The sequence below is a fragment of the Salvelinus fontinalis genome, chromosome 1 (genome assembly GCF_029448725.1).
Source record: "Salvelinus fontinalis isolate EN_2023a chromosome 1, ASM2944872v1, whole genome shotgun sequence".
Taxonomy (NCBI): Eukaryota; Metazoa; Chordata; class Actinopteri; order Salmoniformes; family Salmonidae; genus Salvelinus; species Salvelinus fontinalis.
The window spans coordinates 37975595-37996597 of NC_074665.1; the positions used below are offsets into that span (position 1 = coordinate 37975595).

General features: G+C 41.1%; 1 protein-coding gene across 2 annotated transcripts in view; it reads right to left on the reverse strand.

The window, feature by feature from the left end:
• Positions 1 to 17512, reverse strand: part of LOC129853969 (cadherin-23-like) — a 565813-nt gene extending 548301 nt beyond the window's left edge. For both annotated transcript variants that reach the window (XM_055920546.1, XM_055920536.1), the window contains exon 1: positions 17139 to 17512. The gene's annotated coding sequence lies outside the window, so the exon portion shown is untranslated. The remainder of the gene's footprint in view (positions 1 to 17138) is intronic.
• Between the last annotated feature and the right edge of the window lie 3491 nt (positions 17513 to 21003).

Genomic DNA, 21003 nt, shown 5'->3' on the forward strand with positions numbered 1-21003 from the left:
TTTTTGCCGTAAGATACAGTTGCAGAAACATTATGTACAAAATAAGTTACAAATAATGCGAAAATACCCCCACATAAGAGCACAATTGGTTGGGTGCCCGTAAAACTGCTGCCATTTCTTCTGGGGCCATTTTACATAGTATTCTCTCTGGCATGCAATCTGGTTTCCACTCAGGTTATGCATGCGTCACTGCAACCTTAAAGGTCCGAAATGATGTCACCATTGCCCTTGATTCTAAGCAATGTTGTGCTGCTATTTTTATTGACTTGGCCAAATCTTTGATATGGTAGACCATTCCATTCTTGTGGGCCGACTAAGGAGTATTGTTGTCTCTGAGGGGTCTTTGGCCTGGTTTGCTAATTACCTCTCTCAAAGAAGGCAGTGTATAAAGTCAGAACACCTTTTCCCCCTCAGAAGACTGAAACTATTTGGCATGGGACCCCAGGTCCTCAAAAAGTTCTAAAGCTGCACCATCGAGAGCATCCTGACCGGTTGCATCCCTGCCTGGAATAGCAACTGCTCAGGATCTGACCGTAAGCCGCTGCAGAGGGTGGTGAGTATGGCCCAATACATCACTGGGGCCAAGCTTCCTGCCATCCAGGACCTAAACTCAGCAAAAAAAAGAAATGTCTTCTCACTGTCAACTACGTTTATTTTCAGCAAACTTAACATGTGTAAATATTTGTATGAACATAACAAGATGCAACAACTGAGACATGAACTGAACAAGTTCCACAGACATGTGACTAAAATAAATGTAATAATGTGTCCCTGAACAAAGGGGGAGTCAAAATCAAAACTAACAGTCAGAATCTGGTGTGGCCACCAGCTGCATTAAGTACTGCAGTGCATCTCCTCCTCATGGACTGCACCAGATGTGCCAGTTCTCGCTGTGAGATGTTACACCACTCTTCCACCAAGGCACCTGCAAGTTACCGGACATTTCTGGGGGGAATAGCCCTATCCTTCACCCTACGATCCAACAGGTCCCAGACGTGCTCAATGGGATTGAGATCTGGGTTCTTCGCTGGCCATGGCAGAACACTGACATTTCTGTATTGCAGGAAATCACGCACAGAATAAGCAATATGGCTGGTGGCATTGTCAAGCTGGAGGGTCATGTCAGGATGAGCCTGCAGGAAGGGTACCACATGAAGGAGGAGGATGTCTTCCCTGTAACGTACAGCATTGAGATTGCCTGCAATGACAACAAGCTCAGTCCGATGATGCTGTGACACACCGCCCCAAACCATGACGGATCCTCCACCTCCAAATCAATCCCGCTCCAGAGAACAGGCTTCGGTGTAACGCTCATTCCTTCAACGATAAACGCGAATCTGACCATCACTCTTGGTGAGAGAAAACCGCGACTTGTCAGTGAAGAGCACTTTTTGCCAGTCCAGTGCGTTCCTGGTGTATCTCGGGCAGTTTGCTGCAGCTGTCTCCCTATAGCACAGTCTTAGGCGTCTCACAGTACAGATATTGCAATTTATTGCCCTGGCCACATCTGCAGTCCTCATGCCTCCTTGCAGCATGCCTAAGACACGTTCACGCAGATGAGCAGGGACCCTGGGCATCTTTCTTTTGGTGTTTTTCAGTCAGTAGAATGGCCTCTTTGGTGTCCTAAGTTTTCATAACTGTGACCTTAATTGCCTACCATCTGTAAGCTGTTAGTGTCTTAACGACCGTTCCTCAGGTGCATGTTCATTAATTGTTTATTGTTCATTGAACAAGAATGGGACACAGTGTTTAAACCCTTTACAATGAAGATCTGTGAAGTTATTTGGATTTTTACAAATTATCTTTGAAAGACAGGGTCCTGAAAAAGGGACGTTTCTTTTTTTGCTGAGTTTATACAGCAGGTGGTGTCAGAGGAAGGCCCAAAAAATTGTCAAAGACTCCAGTCACTCAAGTCATAGACCATTCTCTGTGCTAACGCAGCGCCAAGTCTAGTTCCAAAAGGCTCCTTAACAGCTTTTACCCCAAGCTATAAGATTGCTGAACAATTTTTCAAATGGTCACCTGGACCATTTACATTGATCACTGCTCGCTGTTTATCCTCAATGCATAGCCACTTTAACCCTACCTACATGTACCTCGACTAACCTGCACCCCCCCAAATTCACTAGGTATTGCTATGTAATTCGACTGTGTTACTTTAAAAAAAACTTGATTAAGTAAATATTTTCTTAACTCTATTTCTTGAACTGCACTGTTGGTTAAGGGCTTGTCGGCGATTGTGACAAATACAATTTGATTTGATTTATCTCAGCCACTGCCTGTCACCAAGGATGTACCCCAATGCTCGATCCTAGGACCCATGCTCTTCTCAATTTACATCAACAACATAGCTCAGGCAGTAGGAAGCTCTCTCATCCATTTATATGCAGATGATACAGTCTTATACTCAGTTGGCCCCTCCCCGGATATTGTGTTAAACGCTCTACAACAAAGCTTTCATAGTGTCCAACAAGCTTTCTCTGCCCTTAACCTTTTTCTGAACACCTCCAAAACAAAGGTAATGTGGTTGGTAAGAAGAATGCCCCTCTCCCCACCAGTGTGATTACTACATCTTAGGGTTTGGAGCTTGAGGTAGTCACCTCATACAAGTACTTGGGAGTATGGCTAGACGGTATACTTTCCTTCTCTCAGCACATATCAATGCTGCAGGCTAAGGTTAAATTTAGACTTGTTTTCTACTATCATAATCACTCCTCTTTCACCCCAGCTGCCAAACTAACCTTGATTAATATGGCCATCCTATCCATGCTAGATTACGGAGACGTAATTTATAAATCGCCAGGTAAGGATGCTCTCGAGTGGCTAGAAGTTCTTTACCATTCGGCCATCAGATTTGGCACCAATGCTCCTTATAAGACACATCACTGCACTCGTCTATAAACTGGTCATCTCTGTATACCCATCAACCCACTGGTTGATTCTTATTTATAAAACCCTCTTAGGCCTCAATCCCCCCTATCTGATACCTACTGCAGCCCTCATCCTCCACATAAAACACCCGTTTTGCCAGTCACAAGATCTCCAAAGCACACACATCCCTCTGTCACTCCTCTTTTCAGTTTGCTGCAGCTAGCGACTGGAACGAGCTGCAAAAAGCCTCAAACTGCTCAGTTTTATCTCCATCTCTTCATTCAAAGACTCAATCATGGACACTCTTGCTGACAGTTGTGTCTGCTTTGCGTCATGGATTGTTGTCTCTGCCTTCTTGCCTTTGTGCTGCTTTCTGTGCCCAATAATGTTTGTACCATGTTTTGTCCTGCTACCATGTTGTTATCATGGTGTGTTGTCATGTGTTGTTGCCATACTATGTTGTTGTCTTAGATCTCTCTTTATGTGGTGTTGTGGTGTCTCTATTGATCTCGTGATTTGTGTTTTGTCCTATATTTTTATTTTTAATTCCAGCCCCCGTCCCTGCAGTAGGCTTTTTGCCAATTGGTTGGATGTCATTGTAAATAAGAATTTGTTGTTAACTGACTCGCCATGTTAAATATAGGTTCAATAAAAATAAATAAAGGGATAGCTGTAGATAGATCAACTTTTTCTGTTTCGTGTTTGTGGTGTGTATTTTGTGGATTTTTGTTATTCAATTGACTTTGGACATTTCTCTTTACGCGCCCAGTGTTTAGTGTGGCGTCACCAGTTTGTAGGTGATTACGTTAAGGAAATAAAATTCCACTTTTTGAAAGAGATTCCTGCTCTCTGCACCTGACTCTTGTTTCCACCACTGGAATTGTTACACCTGTATTGTATTCTTATAGTGTATTTTACGTTCTTATAGTGTATTTTAGGTTTGTCTATGTTCAAAATTGGTTACCATGTTGACATAATCCTGTGGTTGAAATTTTCCACCTAAAACAATAGTTTACGTTGATTACTTTTTCAAAGTCAAATGTATTTTCCACGTAGATTCCACGTCACATTACATTGACAGATTGATTTAATCAGTTTGTTCCCAGGGAGATGTAGCCTTCGATCACCTGCAACACGTCAAGATGTTTAATTGGCTGATGCTTAAACTTAAACTTTTTTTAATGTTCGCAAGTATGGCCCCATCATGTCGCAGTAAACTTGAAGTCATGCGATGATATAGTATGTGACATTGTACTACCACCACAACATGGAAAAGCATGCAGAGTTTATAGGCACATAAATCCAATGACATTTGTTGTTGATTTCATATTAGTTGACAACTCAACCAAATGTGTAAAACTAAACGTTGAACTGACGTCTGTGCCCAGTGGGGAGTACTTTTGTTTGTCTACCATTTCACAAAAAAACAATTTTTTTCTCATTCCTAAAGGCGCATGATATCTCTGCTTTATGTGTAAATAATTGCTAAGAAAATGTAGACCCACTCAACAAGGTTCCCCTTGACATGCTTGTTGTGCGAAATATACCAAACATCATTATTGATGTCATTACTAAATCACATTACTAAATCACTTCTCCATAACCCTCTGCCTTACTTCAATTAACACAACACCAATACTGTACATCTAAACCCAGCACTTAAAATACCTGCCAGAGGGCTGTGTATTTATCAGACAACATAAACACAACTGTGTCAGAGTGTACCAGATAGCCTGCAGAGACTCATTAATCTATTTGGCTGTATCCCCAAAGGCACCCTATTCCTTATGTAGTGCACTACTTTCGACCAGGGCCCCTGGAGAAAGGTACTGCCTTTGTGGACACAACCTTTGTCTCCTTCTATTAGGGCCTCCCCGGTCTATTCTATCAAGCGCCTGTAGCTGTGTAGTGTGCAGTCTATATCAGTCTCACAATCAACAGATACAAATAGTCAATTTATGGGGGGGGGGGGGGTTGCAACTCAGTATAAGGAAGGTGTTCTTAATGTGTTGTACACTCAGTGTATATCTATGTCTATATCTAGGCAAAAGGTCAATCTACTTGGATCATAGACTAGGTGGACTACTTGACAGACGATTACTTCTAGAGAGTTTGCCGTGAAGGCTTTCAACCTGCTTCTATTTGAGGGCACGTGGATTTGGATGCATCCCTATTTTGACCAGGACTCTGTTCCCTTTATAGTCCACTACTTTAAAAAGTAGTGCACTATAAAAGGGAACTATAAAAGGGAACAGGGTACCATTTGGGATGAAGCACTATACTCCACCATCCTCTCTCTCAGAAAGGGTGATTTCCAAGAGGACGGAGCAGCCAGGAAAAACAGAGGGAGAGAGGGATGGAGAGGGGTTGAGAAAGAGAGAGGAAGGCTCGGAAGATGGGTCTACTCAGCAAATCGTATTACAGGTGGCCCTGCAGGTTTAGATGGGCCACCTGTAATACGATTGGCTGAGCACACCCATCTTCTGAGCCCTCCTCTCTCCTTCTCAACCTCTTTCCCACTGTTCTGCCTGGTTGCCCTGCTTGATTTAATGACCTCACACAGCTGGGCCAGAGGGAGGGAGGGAGGTAGAGGGAGAGAGGGATGGGTTTACACTTGGCCACACAATGGACAGTCATGGTCCGGGGCAGTTCCAAGCCGGTTCCAAGAGCAATTTCCAATGCATTCCTCATGCCTCTATACCTGGCACCACCAGCATCGGAGCTCACACCAAATGTCGTCACATATCCCACCACATGCATCTAAAGAAGTGTCAATTAGGCCTAGGTAACAATGTTTGTCTACCAAGTTTGTGGGGTGAGAGGAACCTCTAATCTCTTTCCTTCCTTCCTCCTTCTCTCTTTCCTTCCTCCCTCCTTTCTGTCCTTACTTCTTCTGTTTTGCATCATCTTTCTCTGTCCCTCTCTTTTACGCCACTCTCCCGTTATTCTATGTTCTTTCCTCATTATACAGTATTCCCTACCATGCTCCCTCCCCTATTACTCTTAGAACAGCACTGTGGTGTCACTGTATCTGCAATTCATTGCTACTATATCCCTCATATTGCTTTTCATTTGAGCCTGTCACTCACAGAGCCTGTCAGATATGGGCCCCTTCATTTCAAATTATATTTTTTCTCCCCCTCTCGTATTCTGGGTGGATTCAGCGAGAGTGACAGACACTCTGAGAGAGAGCGACTGTGTCAGAGGTTTGCCGTTTCCACACTGCAGGAGCAAAAGCGAGGGAGAGAGGGAAATGATAACCCCAAATAGTGTTGGAGATGGTTGTCTTCTATGACTGTATCCCCCCTCAGTATAGGGTGGCAGTAACACAGTAAGACTTGGAATTCCAACTCCAACATTTCATGCACTGGCCAACCACCGTATTGAAGGTTGTGACCCCAAAGCAGAGGGCTGTTACAGGCCATAAGTTCAGTGCAATATCGTTCAGCACATTGGCCCAGCAATCCGTGTTAAATTATTCAACAAAAATAGTGACTAAAATATTGGTCAAACACCTATTATTCAGTGGCAATTGACGAGACTATAACTGACGAAATAGAAAAAACTATAACTAAACAAAAATGATTTTTCATTTCAGTTGACTAAAACGAGACTACTAAGTGGACTGGACAAGAGTTTTTGGAGAGATTGAAAGCTTTTCAATGATGAGCACAATTAATATTAGCAGCACAGATACGCAGAGCAGTTCATTAGTGGGAAGGACACACCATACCCAGCACACACAGCCTACATCAGCTGGTGAGCTGCGGGTGAGGAAGAGATGAGTGTGGGCAGACAGGCTCCACTCCGCCTCTGATTATACACATTGAGCAGGCGACTGTCTTGCTTCCCCGTAGCTAAGCAGTCACCACCAGCCTACTAGTGAGCTACCCTTTGCCTGGAAGAGAAACACAAGCTGCTTTACAAAATTAAAAACGATAGCAGCATTGAATGTAATAGTAAAACAACAGTCTAGCTATGTTTTTCTCTCCATTGAGAATATAAAAGAGTATATAGATCACCATTCAATAGAAACGACACATAATACCAGCGAATACGTTTTTTCTTTCTATTGTGCATTTGTGGGCCGCATTTTACATTCATAAGTCATGTTACAGTCCTGTTACCTCATGAGCTAGCTATAGCTAACAACCTGGGGCGCGTTCAGTAGGACGCAATGTCTTGGAATGTTCAGATAGAAATATGCTATGTAGAACAAACATGCCTCTCTGACACGTTGAATAAGGAATAACGACGACTCTATTCGTGGAATTTCTATCTGCAATGTTTGAGAACATTTTGCAACTGAACGTGGCTCTGGTAACATTACCAGGAGCTTAAATGCAAACATTTGGTGGCACATAAAGGAAAGCGATAGCAAACAATTTATTGACAAAATTCCTCTTGCCACTACACTATATCTTACTGGGTAAATAACTTTACTTTGAATTAATGTTGACCCATTGACTCAGACTTGAGCACTTGGACTAGGACTCGAGCTCTGGGACTCAGACTTCAGACATAGGGCTCCTAAGTGGTGCAGTGGTCTAAGGCACTGCATCTCAGTGCTAGAGGTGTCTCTCCAGACCCTGGTTCAATTCCAGGCTGGATAACAACTGGTCATGATTGGAAGTTCCATAGGGCAGCGCACAATTGGCCCAGCGTCGTTAGGGTTTGGCCTGGGTAGGCTGTCATTGTAAAAAAGAATTTGTTCTTAACTGACTTGCCAAGTTAAATAAAGGTAAAAAAAAATAAAATAGGGACTCGTGACTTAATCGTTGAGCACAGGAGACTTAGGACTCGATTCTGACTCAAGGTTTAGTGACTCGACTACATCAATGAGGCTAAAAAGTAATTAGCTCCCGTTCTACTTTTGGACATCAATGTGGCTACAGCGTCTGTGGAATGTTGATAACAATGGCAATGACACAACCAATACTTTGCGGCACCATCTGTTGATTGTGCTACTTGTTTTGTATGTAATGTGCAATATCTATGGATGGGAATTAGTAATTTACAAGGCCAGATAATTCTTAATTGTTTGTATTTCTTCAATTTGAAAGAGAATAGAATGTTAGACATAAAAATATGTTGGTAGGTCACGACTGTGTACCCTGAACAAAAATATAAATGCAACATGTAAATTGTTGGTCCCATGTTTCATGAGCTGAAATAAATATACCAGATATTTTCCACACTCACATTAAGCTTTTTTCTCTCAAATTCTGTGCACAAAGTTGTTTACATCCCTGTTAGTGAGTATATCTCCTGTCAAGATAATCCATCCACCTGACAGGTTTGGTCATATCAATAAGCTGATTAAACAGCACGATCATTACACAGCTGCACATTCTGCTGGGCACAATAAAAGGCCACTCTAAAATGTGCAGTTTTGCCACACAACACAATGCCACAGATGTCTCCAAGTTGAGGGAGCGTGCAATTGGCATGCTGACTGCAGGAATGGCCATCAGAGCTGTTGTCAGAGGACTGAATGTTAATTTCTCTACCATAAGCCGCCTCCAATGTCATTTTAGAGAATTTGGCAGTACGTCCAACCAGCCAACCAGCCTCACAACCGCAGACCTCGTGTATGCGTTGTGTGGGCGAATGGTTTGTTAATGTCAACGTTGTGAAATGAGTGCCCCATGGTGGCGGTGGGGTTATGGTATGGGCTGGCATAAGCTACGGTCAATGAACACAATTTCATTTTCACAATGGCAATTTGAATGCACAGAAATACTGTGATGAGATCCTGAGGCCCATTGACGTGCCATTCATCCACCGCCATCACCTCATGTTTCAGCATGATAATGCACGGCCCCATACTCAGACATGTCACCCATTGAGCATGTTTGGGATGCTCTGGATTGATACATACGATAGAGTGCTCCAGTTCCCGCCAATATCCAGTAACTTCCCACTGCCATTGGGGAGTACTTATTTCAAGTTTTCGTAATAATCGGAAATCGGTATTTTTGGGCGCCGATTTGCCGATTTTATTTAATCTTTATTTAACTAGGCAAGTCAGTTAAGAACACATTCTTATTTTCAATGACGGCCTAGGAAAAACGAGGCAGAACGACAGATTTTTAACCTTGTCAGCTCGGGGGATCCAATAGTGCATTGATTACATTGCACTCCACGAGGAGCCTGCCTGTTAGCGAATGCAGTAAGCTAAGGTAAGTTGCTAGGTAGCATTAAACTTATCTTATAAAAAACAATCAATCAATGACTGTCATTGCTCCAATGTGTACTTAACCATAAACATCAATGCCTTTCTTTAAATCAATACACAGTATATATTTTTAAACCTGCATATTTAGCTAAAAGAAATCCAGGTTAGCAGGCAATATTAACCAGGTGAAATTGTGTCATTTCTCTTGCGTTCATTGCACGCAGAGTCAGGGTATATGCAACAGTTTGGGCCGCCTGGCCCTTTGCCAGATTTGCCAGAACTTTACGTAATTATGACAACATTGAAGGTTGTGCAATGTAACAGGAATATTTAGACTCATGGATGCCACCCGTTAGATAAAATACGGAACGGAATAAACGTTTTGTTTTCGAGGTGATAGTTTCCGGATTAGTCAAAGGTATATGGTTTAGAGAGAAATAGTCGACGCGTTATAATTCCTGTAATAACTTGTGGCTGAATTTGAAAGGGGTTCCTTCGTTATTTTACCGTTCATGTCTTCCATAGAGAATGTCTTGATCTACTTCAAATAAGGTCTGTGTTTCGTGCAGGCTTAAACCGCCTCAACGTTTTGATACCCGTGTAAATCTCACTAGGATAAGGTAACGTTTGTCAACATATTTTCATAAATCCACTCTACAATTTTTTTTAATCTTCGCTTATATTTAGCCAATATTGATCAGAGTTACCTTGTCCTATGGATATCTACACAGTTATAAAATTGGCACGGTGATGTAAGCCTACACGAAACACAGACCTTATTTTAAGTGATCTAAAAATATCCTATGGAATAAATGAAGGAACCGCTTTTCAGATTTTGCTAGGTGTCATGGGAATTATGACTCGCACTTTGGTTGTCAATTCTTACCATGCCCATTATTAAAATAGGATTTCCTGCATATAGAAATTAAAGTTTTTGTTTTCAGCATTCATCACAGGTAACTTAAACTCTATTTTTATTCAAACAGTTGAGAGTATTTGTCTCCTAAGTAGACTCTTCGGTATCATTGTCACTTCAGAGCTGTGTGCGTGTGTGTATTTATGTATTATATTAAGTTAAAATAAGTGTTCATTGTTCATTCAGTATTGTTGCGATTGTCATTATTACAAAAATGTGTGTGTGTGTGTATGATATATACAGTGGGGAGAACAAGTATTTGATACACTGCCGATTTTGCAGGTTTTCCTACTTACAAAGCATGTACAGGTCTGTCATTTTTATCATAGGTACACTTCAACTGTGAGAGACGGAATCTAAAACAAAAATCCAGAAAATCACATAGTATGATTTTTAAGTAATTAATTAGCATTTTATTGCAGACATAAGTATTTGATCACCTACCAACCAGCAAGAATTCCGGCTCTCACAGACCTGTTAGTTTTTCTTTAAGAAGCCCTCCTGTTCTCCACTCATTACCTGTATTAACTGCACCTGTTTGAACTCATTACCTGTATAAGAGACACCTGTCCACACACTCAATCAAACAGACTCCAACCTCTCCACAATGGCCAAGACCAGAGAGCTGTGTAAGGACATCAGGGATAAAATTGTAGACCTGCACAAGGCTGGGGTGGGCTACAGGACAATAGGCAAGCAGCTTAGTGAGAAGGCAACAACTGTTGGCGCAATTATTAGAAAATGGAAGAAGTTCAAGATGACGGTCAACCACCCTCGGTCTGGGGCTCCATGCAAGATCTCACCTCGTGGGGCATCAATGATCATGAGGAAGGTGAGGGATCAGCCCAGAACTACATGGCAGGACCTGGTCAATGACCTGAAGAGAGCTGGGACCACAGTCTCAAAGAAAACCATTAGTAACACACTACGCCGTCATGGATTAAAATCCTGCAGCGCATGCAAGGTCCCCTGCTCAAGCCAGCGCATGTCCAGGCCCGTCTGAAGTTTGCCAATGACCATCTGGATGATCCAGAGGAGGAATGGGAGAAGGTCATGTGGTCTGATGAGACAAAAATTGAGCTTTTTGGTCTAAACTCCACTCTTCGTGTTTAGAGGAAGAAGAAGGATGAGTACAACCCCAAGAACACCATCCCAACCATGACGCATGGAGGTGGAAACATCATTCTTTGGAGATGCACATTTGTGGCCTGCTGGAAGTCATTTTGCAGGGCGCTGGCAGTGCACCTCCTTGCACAAAGGCGGAGGTACCGGTCCTGCTGCTGGGTTGTTGCCCTCCTACGGCCTCCTCCACGTCTCCTGATGTACTGGCCTGTCTCCTGGTAGCGCCTGCATGCTCTGGACACTACGCTGACAGACACAGCAAACCTTTTTGCCACAGTTCGCATTGATGTGCCATCCTGGATGAACTGCACTACCTGAGCCACTTGTGTGGGTTGTAGACTCCGTCTCATGCTACCACTAGAGTGAAAGCACCGCCAGCATTCAAAAGTGACCAAAACATCAGCCAGGAAGCATAGGAACTGAGAAGTGGTCTGTGGTCACCACCTGCAGAATCACTCCTGTTTTGGGGGGTGTCTCGCTAATTGCCTATAATTTCCACCTTTTGTCTATTCCATTTGCACAACAGCATGTGAAATTTATTGTCAATCAGTGTTGCTTCCTAAGTGGACAGTTTGATTTCACAGAAGTGTGATTGACTTGGAGTTACATTGTGATGTTTAAGTGTTCCCTTTATTTTTTGGAGCAGTGTATATTTAAAAAACATGTATATTTTTTATAAAATCGGCCGATTAATCGGTATCGGCTTTTTTTGTCCTCCAATAATCGGTATCGGCATTGAAAAATCATAATCGGTTGACCTCTAATCCAGAGCATCCCAAACATGCTCAATGGGTGACATGTCTGGTGACTATGCAGGCCAAGGAAGAACTGGGACATTTTCATCTTCTAAGAATTGTGTACAGATCTTTGTGACATTGGACAGTGCATTATCATGCTAAAACATGAGGTGAATGAATGGCACAACAATGGGCGGGCCTCAGGATCTCGCCATTGTATCTCTGTGCACTCAAATTTCCATCGATAAAATGCAGTTGTGTTCGTTGTCCATAGCTTATGATTGCCCATACCATAACTACTACGCCACCATGGGGCACTCTGTTCACAACATTGACATCAGTAAATCCCACACGACGCCATACACGCTGTCTGCCATCTGCCCGGCACATTTGAAAACGGAATTCCTCTGTGAGGAGCACACTTCTCCAGGGTGCCAGTGGCCATCGAAGGTGAGCATTTGCCCACTGAAGTCGGTTACAAAGCCAAACTGCAGTCAGGTCAAGACCCTGGTAAGGATGACGAACACGCAGATGAGCTTCTCTGAGATAGTTTGTGCAGAAATGATTTGGTTGTGCAAACCCACAGTTTCATCAGCTGTCCGGGTGGCTGGTTTCAGATGATCCCACAGTTGAAGTGGTCCTGAGCTGGCATGGTTACATGTGGTCTGTGATTATGGGGTCTGTTGCCAAATTCTCTAAAACGACGTTGAGGCGGCTTATGATAGAGAAATTAACATTCAAGTCTCTGGGACCAGCTCTGGTAGACATTCCTGCAGTCAACATGCCAATTGCAACCTCAAAACATCTCTGGCATTTGAACAACATTTTAGAAAAATACGCCTTGTGTGTATGAAAAAGTTCCAGGATCTTTTATTTCCGCTCACGTTTATATTTTTGTTCAGTATATGTTGGTTTGTGATACGAATTTGGATAGGTCCTTACATTTTGAAAGTGATGATGATGTCGAGGTGAGTGAAATAAGTAAATAGATACATGTTTGGTGTTGTCGAATTCTGTTGCTGAGAAACTTTGGTAATAGCTCTTAGATTATCAAATCCTGTCATGATCACTTGGTTAGTCCAGGCGAGCACATCAGCAGTTGACGGACAGCAGTTTCTTCCACAACCTTCTTGAAGGCATTGTACCAGTTGAAATACATTTGTGCCTAAGGAGATTGATATTGAAACATTATTTTAGTTTGGATGAGTTAAATGCTGTAATTCAATATTTTCCATACACATTCTCAGATAAAACCAACAAACCACAGGTAATTATAGCGTATTTTCAGTTAAAGGGGTCAATCGGAGGCAATGGTAACGAGAACTGGACTGCCCCTAATAATTGGTGACAAGATTCATGAAAATTACAAAACCTGGGAAATATTATTGGAAAAGTTATGGAAAAGCAAACACTTCCTAGGGCTTCCACTAGATGTCACCGTCTTTAGATTTTAGTCTTATGATTCTACTATAAAGGAGGGGCTCATTGGAGCTATTTTAGTGAGTGGTAGTCAGAAATCTCAGTCTCGTTTTGCGCGCGAGCAAGGGAGAGAGATCTCGTTCCAATGCTCTTTCTCCAGACAATGAAATTCTCCGGTTGGATCCTTATTGATGATTAATGTAAAACACATACTAAATATGGATTGCAAACATCATTTGACCTGTTTCTACGACCTGTAACGGAACTTTTTGAGTTTTTGTCTGGAGGGATTGCTCGTGCGTCATGAAAATGGATCCGTGGGCTGAACATGCTAATAACAAGTGGCTAAATGATGGGCTTTATGGAACTTTTCAGTCATTTCTGTCGAACTGGGAATCATGGGAGTGCCTTCTGATGAAGTTATTCGAAGGTAAGTGCATATTTATAGTGTTGTAGCTTCTGTTGACACCAAAATGGCGACTATTTCTTTGGCTGGATTGTGCTCTGAGCGCCGTTCTCAGATAATTATTTTTCCGTAAAGTTTATTTTGAAATCTGACACAGCGGTTGCATAGAGGATAAGTGTATCTTTAATTTTGTGAATAACACCTGCATCTTTTATAAATGTTTATTATGAGTATTTCTGCAAAATCACCGAATGTTTTGGAATCAAAACATTACTGCACGTAACGTGCCAATGTAAACTGAGATTTGTTTTAATATATATATGCACATTATCGAACAAAACACACTGTACATGTATAACATGATGTCCTATGACTGTCATCTGATAAAGATAATCGAAGGTTAGTGATTCATTTTAACTATATTGCTGTTTTTTCTAACTCCTATTGTTGGCTGAAAAGATGGCTGTGTGTGTTTTTGACTTGGCTCTGACCTAACGTAATCATATGTTGTGCTTTCACTGTAAATTATTTTTGAAATCGGACACCATGGGTAGATTAACAAGATGTTTATCTTTCATTTGCTGTATTGGACTTGTTAATGTGTGAAAGTTAAATATTTCCCCAAAAATATTTTTGAATTTCACGCGCTGCCTTTTCAGTGGAATGTTGTGGGTGTTCCGCTAGCGAAACCCCGGGGCTAGAAAGGTTGAAAGTTAATTTGTGGAATTTCTTCCCTTCTAAATGCATTTGAGCCAATCAGTTGTGTTGTGACAAGGTAGGGGAGGTATACAGAACATATCCCTATTTGCTAAAAGACCAAGTCCATATTATGGCAAGAAAAGCTCAAATAAGACATGAAGGTCAGTCAATTAATTTCAAGAACTTTGAAAGTTTCTTCAAGTGCAGTCCAAAAACCATCAAGCGCTATGATAAAACTAGCTCTCATGAAGACCGCCACAGGAATGGAAGACCCAGAGTTCCCTCTGCTGCAGAGGATAAGTTCATTAGAGTTACCAGCCTCAGATATTGCAGCCCAAATACATGCTTCACAGAGTTGAAGTAACAGACACATCTCAACATCAACTGTTCAGAGGAGACTGTGAATCAGGGCTTTGTGGTCAAATTCCTGCAAAGAAACCACTACTAAAGGACACCAATAATAAGAAGAGACTTGTTTGGGCCAAGAAACACGAGCAATGGACAATAGACCGGTGGAAATTTGTCTTTGGGTCTCGAGTTCAAATTTGAGATTTTTTGTGAGACGCAGTGTGTGTAAACGGATGATCTTTAAATGTGTATTTCCCACCGTAAAGCATGGAGGAGGAGGTGTTATGGTGTGGCGGTGCTTTGATGGTGACAATGTCTGTGATTTATTTTGAATTCAAGCAACACTTAACCAGCATGGCTACCACAGTATTCTGCAGCAATACGCCATCCCATCTGGATTGGGCTTAGTGGGACTATCATTTGTTTTTCAACAGGGCAATGACCCAACACACCACCAGGCAGTGTAAGGGCTATTTTACCAAGAAGGAGAGTGATGGAGTGCTTCGTAAGATGACCTGGCCTCCACAATCCCCCAACCTCAACCAAATTAAGATGGTTTGGGATGAGTCGGACCGCAAAGTGAAGGAAAAGCAGCCAACAAGTGCTCAGCATATGTGGGACCTCCTTAAAGACTGCTGGAAAAGCATTCCAGGTGAAGCTGGTTGAGAGAATGTCAAGAGTGTGCAAAGCTCTCATCAAGGCAAAGGGTGGCTACTTTGAAGAATCTCAAATATAAAATATATTTTGATTTGCTTGACACTTTTTTTGGTTACTACATGATTCAATATGTGTTATTTCATAGTTTATGTCTTCACTAATATTCTACAATGTAGAAAATAGTACAAATAAAGAAAAACCCTTGAATGAGTAGGTGTTCTAAAACTTTACAGGTAGTGTATGTAATTTGCTAACTTTCCCATGAAATGAGCAGCATCAGTACAGAACCATCACTTGACAAGCAGATTAGACAGCACATTCCTTACTAGCTAGATGTGCAATTAAAGGGCCAGATGCACTATTAAAAGGGGAATTAAACTAAAAAAGAAATGTTCATTTTCTTCCAGGCCTAAAAGAAATGGTCTTCTGATGTGATTTAACCATTGACATCGACTCAGAAAAAACAATTGCGTTATTGCTCTATAAACAGTTGTAATTTTGAGAGTGACATTTTTTTTCTTCTAAAACTTGGAAAAATAAAACTGAGAACTTAATTTGGGAAAATATAAAACATAATTTGGGGGGTAGAAATCACAGATTTTTTAGAGTTGATTATTAACCATTATTTTACCAGGTACAGTATATTGACAGAAAATATTGTGCACTACTTTCTCTTGTACACTAAGGACCTGGGGATGAGTTTCAGAGGAGAGAAGAGAAGAATGTGCCTATTTGAAAGCTAGAAAATAATTAGTAGCTCACGACATGTTTCGTTTTTTAAAAGTAGCTCTCATGCGAGAAAAGGTACCCCTGCCCTATAGGCACTTTACATGCTCAGCATGTTGCATGAAATCCCTCTTGGATGGCTAAAGTTGGATAGTGGTTTAAAAACTGAAAGAAATAAACAGTCTTGTTTTTATTTTCTACCCTGCAAATTACAGGGAGTGATTGAGGTTATCCGGAGTTTACAAACTATTACCATAATCATATCACCAGCACCACATGGCCCTCGGCAACCGTGTAGTCAGCTCATCCGACAATGTGCCGCATTAGTGGAGCTGAACCAAGGACAGGGGCAAATTACAGAGTCGAAGCTTAACCTCGCCCGACAATGGCACAGCAGTGGGTTCAGGCAACACATAAATAAATAACGGCGCGAGCGCGATACGGCGCTTACCATCAGGTGCACCTTTTAAGTCTTCGGAGCTACCTGAGACAAGTCCACGCACCTGATACCCCCGAAGCTGCATGCACAAGACAGTATTTGCTTCTATTTAGTTACTGTCATTGCCCGTAATTGTGTAATAGTCTTGCTTGCGTTGGCTACAGTTCAGAATGTGATATAGCCTAAAACAATTGCAATACATAACGACAAACATATTCCATTTTTCTGGAATCACGATGTGCATACATACCTTTTCCCAGACGCCCTCTTTTTTCAAATAGGCTACGTTTGTGATAAGTTTTTTAACTAATTCCCGTCTGTGCGAAACATATAGTAGGCTATATCGACTGAAGTGTTCGTCTTATTTGGCATTGGCTGTATGTGCACTTATAAATAAGACCCTGCTTAATATTGAACACTACATGTTTGCTAGATAGTAGCCGGAGCAAATCCAGCTATAAACAGCCCAGTAGCCTAAAAACTATACCCTCCATCAATCGGTTAAGTGACATAGCAGACACAAAAACATCAAAGGCTCACTTCGTCCATGCAATGTGCTCATTTCTCTATTGCTTTTGCACCACCAAATGTAGAAAATCATATTAATCATCTAATCTTACCTGCCTCGTCCGTGTCCGTCGTGGGTTGAATGATTTTAGATTCGGTCAAATGTCCTGCTGTGATGCGTCACTAAGTAAAGGCTATAGGTAGGTTAGTTGTTTAGGTTCGTTTCTTTTTTCTCTCCCTTTCTCTCTCTTCAATTCTCTTCTCTTCTTCTCTCCCGCTCACGACAACACTTTTTCCATCTCCAGTCGAAAATGTCAGCTCCCGACTTTGGCTGTTCACTTCAACTTCACCTAAGCATAGGCTACAGCTAAATCCGACCCTGGTTTTAATGTCTATGATACGGAAACGTTCCAACTCCCGGTTTCGCTTGTCCTTGCTGTAGCATAATAGAACAACTGGATGCAGTGCCGGGAATGGTCGTTTGGGTTAGAGGCTTTTTTGCAGTTTGATTGCTAAATTCCTGCAGTTCTACCCATTTTGCCATGGGGTGGAGACCATTTTTTGCAATTTTAAAGCAACATTTCTGAGACCATTTTTTGCAATTTCAAAGCAAATTTTCAGCAATTCTACACTTTTTGCCAAGACTTATGCCATGTTAATGATATCTGAGTGACAGTGACTAACAAAATCAATGGGGAATTTGGCCATGATTAGGCTCCTAAAATGATAGCTGGCTAGACTAATTTACCATTAAAAAAAATGGGTTAGCTGACATGGCTAATTGAGTCACTGTCAGTGACCAAAATAACAAGTGAAAAACTGAAATTGCAATGATTAATTACATCAAGCTTGTGGATTTGCTGTGTGTTTTGGTTGTGTTTCAGATTATTTTGTGCCCAATAGAAATTAATGGTAAATAATGTATTATTTAATTTTGGATTCACTTTTATTGTAAATAAGAATATAATCTTTCTAAAGACTTCTACATTAATGTGGGTGCTAACATGATTTTAGATAATCCTGCATGAATCGTGAACAATGATGAGTGAGAACGTTACAGGCATACATATCCTAACCCCCTAACCTCCCCTGTAATTGTAATGGTCAGAGGTTAGCATGTCATGGGGGTATGATATTTGTGTGTCTGTAATTTTCGCACTCATCATTGTTCACAATTCATTCAGGACTATCCGTAATCATGGTAGCATCCCCATTAATGTTGAAGTATCTAGAAACATATTCTATTCTTATTTACAATAAAAGTGACTCCAAAATGACAAAATACATTATTTACCATTTATTTCTATTGGTCCTGGGTCTCCAGCTTGCAAAAGAAAAGGTTGATGTACCCTGGTCTATTCAACGACAGTATAGTATTTCCACCTAGTGTATAAAACAAGTATTGCGACTTTGAAACAATTTGATGGGCCTAACTTAACAATCAATGCATGAAAAACTAGTAATGCATATAGGCTATATTCTACAATTTGGTGTGTAATTTAGTATGTTATAATCAATAAGTGCACATTTCTGATCACATGAAAGCACCACACATTAAAGTAAAATTCATAGGCTTATGTTTGGTTAAGAGAGCTGAAATTAGTCTCACATAATGTCACTCTTCTGATCACAAAACCAAATAGACATACCAAAACTATTGAGCCCAATAACAAAAATTATTGTGACCTTAAACTTGAAAACAAAATGCCTGTGTTGTATGCTTATTTATAATTCCCAATGGCCAAATTCAAATAAACAAACTACAGTGCTTTAAAATTATATTTTATAAATTGTAAAAACATATTTTTTTACAGCAAAACAACACATGCACTCTCTCTCAAACTAAAGTTTTAACTTATTAATCAATATAGGCCTAGTACTTAATGACACATTGTGTGTTGTTTTCATGAAGACAAGTGCCTGAAGGTTTTGCAACTGTATGGTTTCTCTCCCGTGAATCCTCTGGATTCCATAGTCACCAAAACTTTGGCTACAGTCACCTTCTCATGTTTCTTGAGGTAAGCAGCCAAAATGAAGCTATTTTCACAATGCTCACACTTGAAAGGCTTCTCATGCATTCTGAGCTCTGACCGAATTCTCTGCCACAGTGTGAGCAACAATAGGGTTTCTCTCCCGAGTGTGCACTGGTGCGTCCTGAAGTATCATACTGTTATGAAGCTCTTGTAGCATTGTGTGCAGTGGTGTGGCTTCTCCCCCAAGTGTATTCTCTTGTGCTCTTAGAGATTCTGGACTAAACTGATGCTCTTTCAGTGTGACTCTTTTTATGGTCTGTCAGTGCCCCCAGCTGGACAATACTTTTACCACACTGAGCAGCTGTAAGGCCTTTCTCCAGATTGAATCCACCTACGTCGTTTGAAAGGCTCAGAGTTTTATCTTTTATTTAACTAAGTCGGTTAAGAACAAATTCTTATTTTCAATGATGGCCTAGGAACAGTGGGTTAACTGCCTTGTTCAGGGGCAGAATGACAGATTTTTACTTTGTTAGCTCGGCTATTCGATCTTTCGGCTACCTGCCACCCCAGGGTGACTGAATGCCTTCCCATAGTCAGTGCAGCTGTACGGCCTTGCTCCAGAGTGCACTGGTTTATAGTAGACTTTCAGTTTATAAACGCTCTTCCTACATTGGTTAGAACAATTATTCTTCCGTAGTATATTGTTTGAGCCTGTGTGAAGTAGGATGTGAAATCTGAAACCACTTGAAGCTGGGATGTCCCTCCTACCATTTCATTCTCTCTTCCGACTGTCCATCAACTCCTGGCTGAACCCTATGTCACATCCACTGACAAAGCCCATGCCTGCATCATCACGGTAGCACATTCAGAGATCGATTTATAGCCATTAATCTAAATTAATTTATAGATTTTAAACACAAAAAACACTGTCATAGACAGACAATATTAATATGAGATGAAAGAAAAGCTCATAATAAGTTCAGGAATCCAAACTAGACCTCTGAGAAACATTTACAGCGATGGGGGCAGACGTTTTGATCAAGAGAGACCTTTAGAAAATATGCACATTTTCTAACACTAAACATACAAATATGTATTTTACAGTTATAAGGAAGGTGAAATCTTATAGGTAGTCATTTTATAATTTGATTATACTATATTTAGAAAGCATATAAGTAATTTCAAGCCTTATTCATACTGTTTTATTGAATAGGAAATACATGATACCATTTTTCTTATTTGTACTGTGTACTTGAGCTTGTGTCCTCAAAAGTGACTACACCTCAGCATTTTATGAACATTTTTACCGGAAAGGTGAGATTTTAACGTTTCTTGGGGTATGCATACTAGTTATTATTTAAGGAACTCTCATGACAAATAATTACTTTTGGGGATTACGTAGATTACATTTTGTCATGTGTGCTCCCTCTCTGGCCTCGAGGTCAGCCGGCTGCTCGTTAATTGCGCACACCTGACACCAGCATTATGCACATTTGCGCATAATGACACTCACCTGGGCTCCATAACCTCATTCATTACCTGCCCTTTATATGTCACTCACTTTGGTTTCTTCCCCAGTCGTCATTGTTTCTGTTGCTGTTTGTGTTTCTTGTTTTGGTCATTTATTTCCTAAATGTATTCACTCCCTGAACTTGCTTCCCAATTCTCAGCTTACATCGTTACACATTTTCAATTATATTTAGTTACATTTAACTGGTTTTAAGGGAGTGGAAAAAAGGTATATCAATGTTGCTCTCTGAATCCATGCTAACGGCCTCTGCTAGGTTTGTGTTATCTTTCTTTCCAGAATGCTAAATTAACACTGCTGATAAGTGTCTTAAATCTGTGGCTTCACCTCCAATGCAGAATGTGACCAATATTCACCATCCTCGTCAGAGCAATAGCCTAAGTGAAAGGTTGTGCTAGTGTGAAATAATGGTCTCCTACGTAGTTGGGACCATAGCACAGAGATGAAAAAAATAGCTCTCTTGAAATCAATCTCCGC